This window comes from Sebastes umbrosus, chromosome 21 (genome assembly GCF_015220745.1).
Source record: "Sebastes umbrosus isolate fSebUmb1 chromosome 21, fSebUmb1.pri, whole genome shotgun sequence".
Lineage (NCBI taxonomy): Eukaryota > Metazoa > Chordata > Actinopteri > Perciformes > Sebastidae > Sebastes > Sebastes umbrosus.
Genome location: NC_051289.1, coordinates 12,376,727 through 12,388,889, shown reverse-complemented (window position 1 = coordinate 12,388,889; position 12,163 = coordinate 12,376,727). Strand labels below are relative to the sequence as shown.

The 12,163-nt window shown below is 39.8% G+C and overlaps 1 protein-coding gene across 4 annotated transcripts in view; it reads left to right on the top strand.

The window, feature by feature from the left end:
- The window catches only part of ncoa2 (nuclear receptor coactivator 2), a 71,002-nt gene that overhangs the window by 14,363 nt on the left and 44,476 nt on the right, over nucleotides 1-12,163 (top strand). For 3 of the 4 annotated variants that reach the window (XM_037756446.1, XM_037756449.1, XM_037756447.1), the window contains exon 2: nucleotides 4,653-4,738. The exons of the other annotated variant lie outside the window; for it this stretch is intronic. The gene's annotated coding sequence lies outside the window, so the exon portion shown is untranslated. The remainder of the gene's footprint in view (nucleotides 1-4,652; nucleotides 4,739-12,163) is intronic. 4 annotated transcript variants of the gene reach the window in all.

Here is a 12,163-nt window from a genome sequence, read left to right as displayed (position 1 = left end):
GGGTCTTGACCAAACCTTGGTGTAACCAGAGCTAAAAAGCCAGGTGTTTTCATTAGGATAGACATCAGCCTTGATTCTTATTGAATTGAAGGCCATTAGTGGGCCATTCAGAAGGCACCCAGTAGGGGCTCCATTGGTGTTTAGCCCTTCGGTGACCTGACCATTATGGTCAATTTCTAGCACATGAACTATCTACCCTTTTGTCCTATCTGAACCTGATTAGCCGGCTCATTAGCATTGTTAGCCCAGCCTGGGTGACAAAGCCTTTTTACTCAGATGGAGCCCACTGCCAACTCTGGGAGAAAGAAGGGATTACAACTATTCCCAAGGTTTGGCTTTAGGCAACGTTTCTGCTCACCTCCTGTGATCAATCTGCTTCTGTCAAAAGAAATGCCAATCGACTTGAAGAGAGTGTACCACGTTCAAAGCTGCATGAACTTGGAAATCTGTTGCAGTCATTAAGTCACTCAGTTTATGGTGTTTTTCTGTTCAGTTTTACAATTTCACTTCATTATTTTGTTTTGTTACAAACATTAAGGATAATGTGAGGTTTTGCGCCGAGTAATGAAACTGAATAACCAGTTACAGTTTAATTGTCTGATCTCTGTTTAAGGGGAGCTTGAACTTTTAACCTGATGATCTTTGACCTCCCTTTAAATACCAACAGATGGTTGGACTGTGTGTGTTTTGGGCGATGGAAATACTCCCATGATCCTGTGTCAGGTTCTGGAGAAGGTGTATATTTCTCTGGCTTCAACTATCTTTCTGACTTTTCATATTTGTATTGAGTTTTTTTTGTTTTTTGAAACAGGCTTCACTTTAATTTACAAGTAGCTTCATTGATTGTGTCACGCCAGTATTCAAGGTAACATGAAACTCAATTAATGTTGTGGCTGAAGCTCAGTGACAGTCTTGGCAGGGTTGTGTGTTTTTGTTTAGGTTACACCATGTGTCATTCAACACTTCTGTGCCAAGGAGAATAGCCCTTCAAGGATAGAAAGACTTTCCTGAGGAGGTCTTTCTGCTCCAGTGTGTCTAGATGATGTGCACACTTGCATGCAGGCATATGTGCACGCATACTTGTGGTGTGACTTGCCACTGGTCCTGGATCACACCACTAATGTCACCAGCGTGTCCCCACCACTAATATCACAGGAAGAGTTGGCATGGCTCAGTTGGTCTAACATGTGGGAGGTGGGTTGATCTTGTACAGTGAACACTGACTCTCATGGAGCATTAAACTTGCAAATGAAAGTATGTGAATCGATGGCACAGGCTACCACAACAGCAGTCAGTAAAACGGATGGATGTAACTGGGTGTACAGATCATAGACACCCATTGGTTTGTGGACTGCCGTTTAGAAGCCTCGAGTTTGGCATTTTAGCCATTGCCATCTTGGTATATATCTTGTTTTTTTGCAACCAGAAGTGACACGAGAGGGTGGAGCTAAGTACAAGTGAACACTGAATAAGACATATTCAGGCAACCAAAAATGTTATAATTAACTTTCATGAACCGAAAACACTGTGAAAGGGTTAAAGTTTCAAGACAAAAACACTGACAACTCCCAGACCGGATTGTGGTACCGACCTGTCAAACACAATGTAGCCACACCCTAAAGCATACCCTACTTTATTGCCTATTTTACTCTAAGTGGGACCATAATTTACTAAATGAACATCATGCTGTATTGAAGAAGACTTCAAACTATAGCGATTGCGACCATAAACTCATGTTTACTGAGGTAATAAATCAAGTGAGAAGTAGGCTCATTTTCTCATAGACTTCTATACATTCTGACTTCTTTTTGCAACCAGAGGAGTCGCCCCCTGCTGGATATTAGAAAGAATGCAAGTTTAAGGCACTTCTGCATTGGCTTTGTTTCTCAGACCTGGAAATTGCCTACTGGTACAGATGCCTCAGTATTGCTTGTAAAACAATATCTTTCTGTGTTGCCTGATAACTATCAGTGCTTCATTTCTTCTTGTTGTACAGCAGATTGGTTTCCTGAGAGGAAATCACTATCATTAAGTGGATCTTTTAAGCAATTCAATTTCTAAACAAAGGACTCATCTCATTGTAAAAATCTATCACCTGGAAGTTTTTTTTTATCCTGTTTGGCGATTTTTAAAGATGATTACTGTTGAACTAGCTCAATGGAGTGTTTTCACTCGTATGCCTTATTCTGTCACTCAGTCCACAGAGGGCCGGACTGAGACTGAGCATGTGACAGCATTAAAGCTCCGAGGAAATTCCTCCAAAGGATGAGAACTAAGAGCCATGCAGGAAAGGGAAAAGTAAAAGAGGAAGGTGGAGTTGAGAAATATGGAGTTATGAAATTTGATTAAGAAGATGAGTAGCATTCAAGACATATCAGCTATTTTACTTTTACTGTACTTCATGTTAAGTCTTATACAGATGATAAAAAAACTGAGTTTTTGTAAAGATTGTATATGTGGTCACCTTCCCGGACTCATCACAGATTTCAGCTGTTTTGAGTGTATGGTATGCAGCAGTTCAGAATACTGAATATCACCTTTCCACATGGCTTTTTCGAGCCGTGGACTTGTGCAGGGTTCAATAGGGGAATCGGTTTACTCTCCAGTTATGTCAGCACATGACATCACATGAGTGCATTCCTCAGCTGGCTCACTTGGCAGGTATTTGGGAGAAATCACCCAGGCCAAGACGTGCTGGCTGGCTCTCCCTTCATCAGGCTACATGTAGTACAAGACGAGCACCTCTTCCACAGAAGCCTTTCATTGGGAGCTTATTCCACCGTAGCCAAATAGCCTAGCAGAGTCCTTTTTTTGAGTTGCATTTTCTAATTATCCAAATGGGAATATGATTTCAAATTGAAACTTTTCTCCTGTCTAATTAATTGTGTGCCGTAATTTAAAAAGGCACACTGCGTTCCACGATGTAATGGGCTTTGAGGTCCCTAAGGAGATGAAAAAGACCCTGTAGACACTTCACTTTCAGCTCCATGCTAACTTAATAGTTAGCACTAGATAAGATGACTTGTTGTGAGTTTGAAGCACATTAACAGTTAACATAAGTTAGCTATTTGACATTTCGATGCACATAGTTGAGCTTTGCATTCTGTTGTCTACACCTACTTATAATACGAAAGTACTGCATTTTGTGTTGCAGTAACTTTTCTCTCTAATTAGCCGTTTTCAACTGTGGATTGAAACTCATGAGTCAGTAAACATTACGCAGTGGGGCTTGGCTGTGAGAACTCCCAGGATGATTTGTAATATGCAGGCTGTGGTGTTGCATTACTTTGTTTTGTTTTAGATTTTTAATCATTTTTCTATGTAGATCTTGTGCAGCTTTCACTGTAGGAGTTTATGGTAATTTAGCTTTCTGTGTAGATTAATGATTAAACATGGACAGCACAAGGTTAAATCCTTTTTGTCCCACCAGGACACATCAGCACACCTAAGCATCCTTTTAGGAGGATCCATCTCGAAGTAGTTCTTTCAATGTTTTCTTTTGGCTTTTCTGATGAGCCGTACATGGGAGCTGATCCTGTCTTTAGTGTGTGAGTATGGAGGACTGAACCTGCCACAATCAAAAATTAATGAATAAATAAATAAAGTACTTGATAAATATATATGCCATTAAATATACCAAAAATAATATTAAAAACAAATGTAGGCATTTAATTAATTGATAAAAATGTGACCTAAATTGACATTTTTAATTTGCTTCTTTATTATTTACCTTTGCATTAAGTCCCCTACTCTATTTGATTTCTCCTTTTATTTATTAATTAAGTTTTACTACCTTTAAAATATTAAATTTTTTGCATTTATTTATTATTTATTTTGAATTCATTTTTAAATGTATTTATTCATTATTAAATTGTATGTATTTGCTATTTATTTATGTATTATTTCTCTTTGCATTTTCCCCTCTATTTATTTCCCCAAACTTATTTATTTCTGTATTGTTCTTTACATTTTCTTATGCATTTCTGCCTCATTATGCAGCCCCCTTGACTGTCATTCAATGTGTGTCATGGAGTCCGAGGGGTCAGAGTGCATAGATTGTCTATACTGTATGTGTCTGCCTCTGCTTATCAACTCCAGTCTTCACCCGGCTCCGTACAGCGGGTTTATTCATTTATTGATTCATTATTTATTTTGGCAGGTTTCGTCCTCCATATGTGAGGAGTGGTATCACCGTGGGGTGTTATTGTTTTCAAAATATTAACCTTTTCGAAGCATTTTTATGCCGTAACAGTTAATAAAAGCAATGCAAATAAAAAAACATGAAAATTGTCTTTAACATAGTTAGAGCGGAAACAATGAATCAATTAGTTGATCGACAATCTGCAACTGTTTTCTTTGGTAATCAATAAATCATTTTTCACGCAAAATTGTCACTTTGGACGAAGCGATCAATCAAGAAAATAATCAGTAGATGAATTAATAATGAAACCAATTGTTAGTTGCAGCCTTAAATATATGATTACATCTTCACATGTCATTATATAACTATTGGAGTACAAAAATGGCACAGTACATTGCACAGTACAATCCTAAAGCATTCCCTTACTATACACTGTTCTGCCTTTGTGATGACAGTTGTGCTGATTCACACTATGTACGGTACATGCCAATTTTGCTGTTATTTCTTTCAGCAGGGAGACGTGGATGATGCGTAAAGGTTTCCTAGCGTTACCGTCTTGCAGCAATGGCCTGAGGGACTCTCTGGACTGAAACCAAGGTGAGAAGCATACAGCCACGGCCAACTCTCCTTTTTACGCAACCGTACTGTGCAATGTATCAAACAAGACACACCAGTCCAAACACAAAATGAACGATTGTACAGATGATTTAAACATCTAATCTAAAAAATATATATATATTTTCATTTTAGATCATTTTTTTAAAGAAAGATTAGATGTGTGTGTGAAAACAATCCCACATGTCCCTTCCTGTAGCGGTTGTTTTATTAGCTTCGGTGCTATTTACTGGGATAAGTGCTCCCTGTTCATGCTTTGCGTTCTAGGCAGTTTTTAGCTGGTTTCTTTCATCATAAGGGAAGAGCATTGATGGTGGTTTTGATATGAAAACCTCCAAGCATATTTCTAGTGCCATTAGATAAGCCACATAGTGAGAACTTTGTTTACTGGTCAGAATGTAGTTTTGAACAATGTTTTGTTTTGTACAGATATTACTGTGTGAGATGACGTCTGCCCCATTTCCTCACAGTTCTTGCTTGACTTTTCTTCTTTGGTAGTGTCCACATCCAGCCGTTTTGTCAAAGTGAGAGCCAATAGTCCCGTTGGTCTGCAGTACTCATCCATCTTATGTGAAAAAACAGCTTCGCTCTTAAAACCACTATTCTTTCTGTTAGGTTGTTACTTACTTTACAGGTTATAGTTCAGATTGTGTTGGCTAGAATGTGTCTTTTAGGATTAAGGCATTGCCAGCAGTTCTTACAACACCATTTTCTGAGTGGGCTCAAAAATAATAGATGTTATTAGCTAAGAGTTTGGTTGCAGTTATTCAAAATGGACTTTAGTTTTGTGAATGTACTGAGCATTTGTCCCGCTGTATCAGAATATGTGCAAAATACATTTTTTTTTCTTGCTCACTATGAGTCATCCTATGTAGTGTGTGTTCAGGCTGAGTCTCAATCCAATATTTATATTTTCCTACATAATATAGCTGACGTAGTGTACATGTAGCTTAAAGTTGACCTGCAGTAAAAAAAAAAATGGTTACGCTAATTCAATTTCCTGTTGAGCCCTGCAGTGTTTTCTGTAATATCTGTCGAGAGTTTAGTGTCATGAACAAAATACAGACGTTTAAATGTGTTTGTATGCCAGCAGCAACACTTTAGTGGCATAGTGCACCTGAAAAATGCTATTTTATATATTTATTTATTTGCTTAAAGCAGCTATAGACTCTCAGTGTGTAGGCATCATTAATTGAAACTGTTTCCAGTGTTTTAACAGAGCACAACGAGGTGTTTGACAGCTAGGATATCCAGAGCCAGGGACCAAAATTAACTTTTTGGTTTACCGACCAAGGTGGCTGGTAGATGAATTTTTTTTACTGGCGAGACAGATCTTTTACCAGCCAAAAATAATAAATAGCTTTTTACTATTGCAATTTGCTATTATTACTATTTAGCATGTCATATTGGTGTCATATGTGATTCCAGTACACCACTGGATTGAAGTGACAGCAAACCAGCAGCTTTCTCCAGCACGTGTAGAAAATGTGTTTGTTTGTATGGGCCCGAGTGGCTTGTGGTCTCCATAATTTACTCACATTTTACTCAATTTACTCTATAAAGAGAACTAAATACAGCGTTGGAGGCGAGGCCCTGTTCATTCCTATGAAAATTGCTCAGTGGCACGTGAAGCAAAAAAAGCTTGACTTCAGAGTATAAAATTATCCGGATCTTCCGGCAATCTTCTGCATCCATTGGACCCATAGGGTAGGCACACTCGCGTTTCCTTTAACTCCGCCGCCCTGCTCTTGCTCCTGCCTCAGTCTGGGGCTCATTCACGTGAACGGAGGAAGGGAAATCTGGATTTGGCTAATAGTGCATTTTACAACTTTTAGGACCTAATGATTTAAATAAGGGCTATTCAAGTGTTCATACTGGGAAGTTGATTTTCCTCCAAAAAATTATCCGCTGATCTACAGACGTCTCTTTCCCAATGTAAGTCGATGGGGAAAAGTCTTTTTGGGCCCAATAGCATCACATGCTTGACATAGTGCACCCCAAAGGACAGGCACATAGAGAGGTCCAGAGGCAGAAAGGGCCGGACGGCCAGTAAAAACTCAATGGATTTTTTGATGTCCCACCGGCCCACTAATGTGGTGGCCCACCGGGATTTGTCCTGGTATGCCAGATGGCCAGTACACCACTGGATTGAAGTGACAGCAAACCAGTAGCTTTCACCAACACGTGTGGAAAATTTGTTTGTTTCTACGGGCCAGAGTGGCGTTAGGTCTCCATAATTGACTCTCCAAAGACTAAATTTACTCACATTTGGTGACTGCGAGTGTTCATTTTGGTCCCTGCCCATAATAAACAAACGGATATGTAGCAATTCTGACATCTGACATCTGAATCTCCCCTCAGCCAGCGCTCTCAGCCGCAGATCAATTGTTGACTAGATTGTTGTGGAGAGGTGCTTATTTATACCAGTTAATCAATTTTGCCATCCTTTTGACTCTTGGTCTCTCTTTGCCCTCGTGATTCCAGCTCTCTTCCTTCTCTCAGTGCATCTCTCTGACAGTTAGAGCCAAGCGTTCTGGGCTTATTATACAGAAAGCCCTCCCCCTTCCCACCCTGCGACATCCTGAAGTGACTGCCAGTGTTAAAGATTCATGAGCGTGATCAGCTTTCAGTAAATGGGGAGGGCCTGGCTCTTGGTTGCTCTCCGGCACTTTAGAGCCATTACCTTGCAGTGATTCTAGAGCTCATCATGATTGGGACTTGGAAGCAAGCAAGGTGCATACCTCTCTTTCTACGACGTCAACAGCGGCTTGTTTGTGTGTTTATCAGATTTTACGGATATGTGTCATTTGAATAAAGTAGATTTGCTCTTTGTACTGAGTAACCAGATAACTAGGGAGTTTAAATGTCATTTAGCTCACTCTGAAAACTGACAGCAGAAAGTGAGCTTGAGGAGAGAACTGAGAGACTATATGCACTTATATAATGTAGTTGTGTGCTTTAGCAGTGATGTATATTGACATACAGAGTCTACTGAACACAATGTCTTTGTGAAAAAGACCCATGACCTATTTTTGTTCGCTTTGTTTCCCCATTTTCCTTTACTGTCTCTACACTCTCAATAGCTGTGTTTCCATTCACATGTTTTTATGCACATTTTGAAATATCACGTTAGAAAAGCTGTATGGAAACACCAAAATTTGATAAAGCTTCCTCTATTGTGAAAAGAAAGGTTTGTACGCTTGCTTGAGGGGATTTTTGCCTCTATCGAAAAAGAGTTGATACGCTAAATGTGTTATGGAAACTCCTTTGTTGAATAAATTCTGACGATCAGCTGTTTCTGCCGTTGGCGTGTTCTCAGATATTCCCATAACGTGGGAATGCTTGTCTTCGTCTCCGGACAGCATGAGACATGAGACCACTCTCCATTATTCTCTCATAGATGGTTAGATGGCCAAGTCGACTTGTTTTGTTTCCGGTTCGCTTTCCTCTTCTTTTTCTTCTACTCTGTTTACTGGCGGATAACAGTCATGCGTAGTCTATAGAGGGGTGAAGTCACGCCCCTTTCGGTGGCCCTCATGGGACCTTATTTCGGAAAAAAATATGTACGTTAGTCAACGGCAAGAGACAAATATTTTTTTGATCCCGTTTGACTTGGGCCATGAATCACACATATGATGTTTGTCAATTTAAAAGATAATTCTGCAAGTCAAGAAAGTCTCGTAGATTTGTCATATCAGCTAGTTTTGTGTGAAACTGCTCAATGAACTACATCTCTTGTCTCACACAATTTACTTCTCTAATTCTAGCTAGCTTACTAGCTATGTTCCACGCACAAATTAAACGTTATCTTACATGATGTGTTTTATCCAGCGGTTCCTGGTCTTTTTATCAGCCGAGAAGCGAAAGAACAAGCGAGACCCATTGCTTGTGTGGGTGCATCACAGTACGAAACACACAGGCATCGTAGCTTCAGCAAGAGAGACGTCACTTACGCGACTTTTGGGTGTTTAGTCTCTCTAATTATGTATTTTCACAGTCTTATACTTCAACAGTTTTACAACAAACTGCAACTTTCTTGACCTGCAAAATTACCTTTTAAATTGACAAACATCATATGTGTGATTCATGGTGCAATTCAAACAGGATCAAAAAAATATTTGTCTCTCGCCGTTGACTACTGTTAATATTTTTTCTGAAATAAGGTCACACGGGGTCCACCGGCAGGGGCGGGACTTGGCCTCTCTATAGCGCCAACTTCTAACCAAACTACGCTGTAGCCGACACACCGAGATTATTCGCTCCAAACCAGATGATGGAAAGCGCCATTTGCATTTCTTTTTGGCGACGTTTCAAAAGTTTGCTTACAATTCGCTTGACTTTTGAATGGAAACACAGCTACTTTCTCCCTAGCTCGCTCCCTGTCATTGATCTGATTCCTCTATATGTTCCGAGCCCCTCAAGTCTTGTTAAACTCACTCAAGATTCAAGGTTTCAAATTCACATTGCTCTTAATCTCTTTCCATCTATCATCACATTCCTCCCTCCATCTCCCCATGCCTCCCTTTTGACCCAAACCTAATATCAGAACATCTGGTTCCAGGTAACAGCAGCTGTCAGCGAGGCCAGAGTTCACAGCAGACCCCCATCCAAGTTGCGTTCTGTTGAAATTGATATTGTTTTTAAATACATGTTGGTCTTTAATACTATCTGACATGGTTCCAACATGTTTCTGTGTGTTTTGGCTCTCCCAGCACTTCTTCTCACCCCTGCATATATTGCGATGTAAAATGAGAAGATGTGAATCCTATGGGCCCCTCCTCTGCCGTGATTTCCTCTTCAGTTTGGGGAGAATAAATGGCCCATGTTGCTGCCCACCAGTCTTTATTGGTGCACTCTTGTTCTCCATTTCTCTCTCGGGGCCTGTTGCACCAAGAAGCCATGTGAGGACAGATTACGCACCAGAGAGACATTGTTCAGTGCCCCACAGTGGTTTTGCACTTTCTGAAAGGGCCCCCATTATTATAGCACAGGAGACTTCAAACGCTTCCCCAATAGCGTTTGATGCAGCTTAATGCACAGTCATGCTCGGCGCTCTCTGAGTTCCAGGAGCACTGGGTGTGTCTTTATAAATCAAAGCCCTGCTAACCCACATGATTACAGGAATGGCACACTGGCCCTCTCCCCTTGGCAATCAGACACTGATTTTTTTTCCCCCCTCTGCATCCGTTCCCCCCCCCTCCATTATACTATGACTGGAATGGGTGATTCAGTGTTTTTGAAGGCCCCCCCCCTCGCCCTTTTGGTGAGGTGCATGTTGCACGACTCACTTTGTGTAGTTACGGCAGCTGAATTTTGTTAAAACTGTCTAGCAGTATTAGTAGTTAAACGTGATTGTTAGAAGGGGGTGTCACTGCTGTACAGTTTTGTTTTGTTTTTAAGAAACACATTAAAGAGTGATCAAACATTTGCGTTTTGTAGGGTTGGGTGATATGGCTCAAATCAGTATCACAATATTAATAAAGATATTTTTTGATTTCAGTATACACTCTGGTCATTTTATTAGGTACACCTGTAAAATCTAATTCAACCCAATACAACAACTCAGCCATTGATTTACACTGTCAGAGAGGTACAAAGTTATCATTATGAACGTATACGACTTATTACAGTCCTGCGACAACCACAGATACAAGATTTGTATTAATTTATTAATTTATTTTTGTCAGAGCATTTTATTTATTGATTGCTGTCTGGATGTAGAACTTCAACAAATATAACCAAAAAAGTGGTTGTAGTTTGCAGTGGTGTTGAAGGTACACTTCTCAGAAAGTTTAAAATAAAAAAAACTGGCCATTATAAGCTTTGTAAGGTTAGAATATGTGGCACAGCTGGGTTGTATTAGATTGTATAGGTGTACCTAATAAAGTGGCCAGGGAGTGTATATCACAATATGGAAAATCTATGCAAAATCATATATGGAAAACTAAGACTTGAATAACCAGTCTGAAAGGGTTACACCACAGAGATGTGTTTTATGATAAATTCATATGATCATATCATTGGTATGAATTTGCTAAAAGTCAACAAATGATGTAGTTGAATTATTAATTATCACACATAAGAGACTCTTAAAGTCGCACCAAAGAAGAATTGCTTGACAGCCCAAATTATCCATATATTGTCTTTTCTTTAATGTTACTTTTTTATTTTTTATTAGAAATAACTGGCTAACTTATTGTAGGGCTGCCTCCTCTTAGTCGATGAGTCGACTAATCGGTCGCTTTGGTCTTAGTCAACTTAGATTTCTTTAGTTGATTAGTCGTTTTTATACTTTTTTATGCTGAATGACTTATTTTCAAGAGACGGATCAGCACATCTCTGGTAAACGCAAGATTTAAAGTGGTGCTTTTGTGTGAAAATTTGTGGAGAATTAAATCAACTAATCAATTAGTTTGTAAAATCTTGTGAGTATTAGTCGACTAAGAATTTTTTTGGTTGAGGACAGCCCTAATTTATTGGCACCAGGGATTATACACCTTTCTTTAGTCTGTTACACATTTCAAAATTAGCATCTGATTTTCCTCTTACCATCACAATTCTGAAAAGATCTCCATTTTTACATCTCCATCACACATGTAACAGGAGATGGCATCGCAGAGATGCAGCTCATACATCTGCAGACCGAAACAGAACAGGGTCGGGGTCTTACCGTGGTGGACGACGTATACAATTGTGAAATTTGGACAATAGCTGGATACTGCCAACAGCACCATGTCACCATCACCGTTCAGCCCTACGCCACAGTTGGAAAGTACATCTGGTTGGTGTGTCCCCTGTTAGGTGAAACATTTTGTCATGTCATTCAGAAAGCCTTACAGCTGCACAGGTGCAGTTAAAGGTTTAATTTGTTGTGCTTTTGAGGCGTTTATTGCAGTCAGATACAGCATGTCATGTACAAGTTGTACCAGCTGAGTATGACAGGAGGAAGCGTTGTCGTCTCCAGCCCTCCAGGCAGCGACAGCAGCAGCCCCTTGTTGTTCCTGCATTCCTCCCTCGCCAGACTGGTTGGCTCCGGCTCCGTCCTGGAGTCTGCTCTTGTGACACCTAAGACATAAGCGGTGACACACACCTATGATCACCTCCCTCAAGAACACCTAGCGCTTTCAAAGTCAATTGATTTTTCAAACTTTAACTTGTGTCTTTATCCGTGTGAATTCTTTTCTTGTTTCATCAATTGAGCTGTCTATTACTTGATCACTGTGTTGTTACATACAGTTGAAAGTAAAATATGATGTCATATTTTGCATATTTCTTAGCATATTATTGAGTCCTGATATTAAAATCTAAAATCTGTTGCATCAGTCTAATAAACAGGTTCAGATATTGGCAGGGTTGTGGTTATTTCCGTGGTTTAATAACATAACCCTTTATTTAGCCCTGTGAGTC